This window comes from Canis aureus, chromosome 12 (genome assembly GCF_053574225.1).
Source record: "Canis aureus isolate CA01 chromosome 12, VMU_Caureus_v.1.0, whole genome shotgun sequence".
In the NCBI taxonomy this organism is placed as follows: domain Eukaryota; kingdom Metazoa; phylum Chordata; class Mammalia; order Carnivora; family Canidae; genus Canis; species Canis aureus.
Window position 1 is genome coordinate 937,439 of NC_135622.1, and position 3,924 is coordinate 941,362.

The window sequence follows — 3,924 nt, forward strand, 5'->3', positions numbered from 1 at the left end:
ATTCTTTTCCCCACTAAAACACAGATGACTTTAATGGCTTACTAGTCGTGCCCCCAAACAATCTAGTTTTAGAGACTAACAGTAAATACGCAAGTTATGATTTTAGCCTCCATCAGGGGGAGCTTTGGTACCAGTCAAATACTTCTACTGGTATTTAAGGAATAGGATGGAGCCAGTCCATCTGTTCTTATGAATAAACACTGCTTGCTTCACAAAGAGGCATAAAGGCCTTTCCTCAAAAGTTTGCAATCTACCGGGCAGGAAAGATAGGTAAGTTCATCAGAGGTATGAAAATACTGTAATTTATTAAACTGTGGGCACATAGTTCTCTTAGGAATGTTTGGAGAAATACGGGTGTTGGTCTGTTACTCTCTTTCCCCTCGGCTTTAAATCTTCTCTTCCTGGCCTCTTGATCTGCCATCATAACTGACCACCTTTTACCCCTCAGTGAGACAGTCCGTTTCTTTGAAGTTAGAATGTACTTGGGAAAAGTTAGTCCTTGGGAAGGTCCTAGTCTTTATTTTATTACCAGCATTATTAAGACAGGTTATGTGGGCTGGAGCTAGTTCTCTCCACATAGGAACATTCTTCATTATCTGGACCTGCCCAGTTTCAAATATTTTGTCTCATTTTCCTCATTAAGTACACATACATTTGTCAGTTCATGTATCTGATTTGTTTTTAGGATTGAGGGACAGAAAGAAGGATTACCTCAGTGTTTTCCTTGGTAAGCAGTCACAGTAGAATGCTAAAAGACATAAAATACGCTCTTATAAGTTATATGTATGTGGTGAAACCAAAGTGTGAAGAGATTGCCTGGTATTTGAAGGAGGAAAATAGCTCATAAAATAACCTATTGTTTTATTTGGGTCTTGTATTTATTTAAGGTGCTACTTAAATGTGTATTAAAATAGCCCTCCTTGACTCAGCCCCCAACTTAAAAGGGCAGAGTGATTTGGGTACTTGTCTATGATCTGGAAAAATCCCATCTTGTACAGGGAAGGAAATGAATGTGAGCTTTGAGGTAGTCCAACCACCAAGCTTTTAGTATTTCTATCCCACCAAAATGGAAAAAAATACAAGGCATTCTTGGAAACATAGTACAGATATTACATTGAATATGCTTTTTTTTTCTTTACTGCAGTTTCCTCTTGGGCTTGCTGAATGCTCAGTCCATTTATTTAATGCCATGTCTTGCTAAAATATTCTTGTTGAGAACAGCTAGAGACTTTGAACTGGATGCCTAGTTCTGTTTTCAGGGAAGGCAACATGGATTCTGCTTTGCAGACCTTAAGAAGAGCTTTGAAAGGAAATTGGAATATAGTTCTCTGGCTTTTCAAGAAGAAGCCTCCTGTGGTTCTGGGCTTAAGGTATGACATACATTTCCTGCTAATTGCTTCTCTTAAGAAGCATGGGCAGGGCTGTTCCTCTTGAGGAAAAACCTTAATAAACCTTCTTGGGTTTTTTTTTTTTTTTTAAAGATTTTATTTATTCATGAGAGAGACAGAGGCAGAGACACAGGCAGAGGGAGAAGCAGGCTCCATGCAGGGAGCCCGACACAGGACTTGATCCCAGGTCTCCAGGACCACACCCTGGGCTGAAGGCGGGGCCAAACCGCTGAGCTGAGGCTGCCCAAACCTTGTTTAAGCAGTGATGTGACTCTTCTTTTGAGCAGTTGTTTTATTAATAAATTTATTTATTTTTTTGGTAAAGCTTAACCATGCACAAGTTCTTGTGCTTACTTTTAACCACGTAAAAATTCTTGTAGGGCATAGAAAGCAGATGATCCTTAGAGGCCCTTCAGTAAATAGATGTGTCTGCTCTATGCCCTGTGCTTATCTGCACGTTGGGGATAGAGCAGTGAATAATACAAAAGAAAATATTTTCTCTTGTGGAATCTTTGGCAGAGACAGGAAGTGTTGCACATGGGCGTGTGCATATGTGTGCACAATGAAGAGTGGAGAAGAGTTAAGAGGATAGGAGTGCTGGGCGGAGAGAATGTTGCCTAAATTGCTGTTTGCGTAAATATCTGAAATGTGCAGCCCACACAACTACCTTCTGTGGCTTGGAAAGGGTCTGCAAATGCCACGAAGTAGACGTGTGCCTACATGTTGAAGTGCTAGCATTGGCTGCCTGGGGTCCACAGAAAGGACTTCAACAAGGGGTAGAGAGAACATGATCTGACTCAACCTCTCATCAGGATACTAGGGCTGCTGAGTTGAGAATAGCCTGTGGAGGGGCAAGGGTGGAAACAGAGACTGGTTAGGAGAAAGCAGAGCCAGCAGAACCTCCCGACTCGAGTGTGAGAGAGAGCAGTCAAGGATGACTCCCAAGATTTTTTGCCAGTAATCAAGATAGCAAAGATTATGGCAGGAGCAAGTCCAGGGGTTCCATCTTGGACATACCAAGGGTTAGGAATGGGTTGGGTTCTAGACTTGCGCCGAAGGTGTCTGGCAGTGTCTGGAATTGAGACGAAGAGATCTCGACGGGAGATTCACAGTGAACATTGAAGAACGTGGGGCTGAGTAGGACCCCTAGTGTTGGTTGTAGATAGAGACGTCCAGGGATTCGGTCACGAGGTTGGGAGGTAGAGAGGAATTGGCAAAGGAGAACGTGAAGCTCACTCTGGTGACCTCGATGGACGTCAGTGGAAGGATAGGGGGCACTGGAGACATGAGGTGTGGGCATGTGTGGGTGCTCTAATGGGAGTGGGCCACCCAGGGGGCCTGCGAGATGGAATCCTAGCATTCAGCACAGGGGCTGAGCTGGAGAGCAGCGGCTGAGGAAAGGCAGTGGTGGGGTTGTAGAAACTGGGAGGGCACAAAAACCTAGTAAGAAGCACCGTAAAGAGGTGTAGTACAGAGTAGTAGGGGCAGAGGGACCGATACTTTCTGCTCTGGGAGAGCCCAAGTGCTTCAGGGACGGGAGCTCCAACTAAGCCTTAGGGGATAGAATTTGCAGAAAACGGGAGCAAGAAGTTGGCATTAGTGTGGAAGTGATGGGCCAGGGAGTGGCGTGGGGCCGCCCTGCGGCAGGCCTGGAAACAGTGGGTGTGTTCAGGTGAGCTAGGAGTGCAGGGCCTGCCGCTCACCCGGGGCCACAGAGAAAGTCTGGATGGGGACATTGCAGAAGGGATCAAAGACGGGTGCAGGGGTGACTCCCCGTGGATGATGGTCTTTCCAGTCTTCATGTCCCCCTTTCTCTAATGAAGATGATCCGAGTCCATGGTCACCATCCTCCTCAAACCAAAGCTCAGTTTAGAAGGGAGCCAGCCTTAATACTCTAGCGCCCAAAGGTGCTAGAAAGGATAGAGGTGACAAATCTTTGCTCACTCCCTGCTCTGCTTTACCTGACACAGTTCTGCTCCCCTTAGACCTCTGGCACCTCGAGGGCACACGGCAACCTCCCGTTTTCTTCTCCCGGCTCTTCTCCCGGCTCTCCTTCTGGCTCTCAACCTCGCAGTGTGACAGCAGCCTCTGGCCCCCAGCCATCCCCGGGCATCCACCGTGGTGATTGGGGAGTCTCCTAAGGGGGCTTCAGTCCACCCTGTTGGGCAGCTGCCAGCTTTCCCATCAAGGTCCATCATCCAGGCCTTCCCTCGTCAGGGGGAAGAAAGGCACAGGCCACACTGTAGCCCCTTGCATCACCAGCGTCCCCAGTCGGGTGGGGTGGCCACCGAGACTAAGGGGATGCTAACTAAGCACACACCCCTTCCCACTAGGGCAAACAGGCCTTTTTGGGGGGAGGGGAGGCTACATCTGGCGAAGTTTATGGAAGATACTTGATCCCCACACTCCCCACAGGGTCCCAAGGCCAGAGGATGTGGATTCTTTGGGCCCTTGAAATCTCTGATGCAGAGCGTAACCCCTTATTTTCTTCCCCTTGCCATATAAATGGACTTAATAGATGCTCTGGAATCTCGGA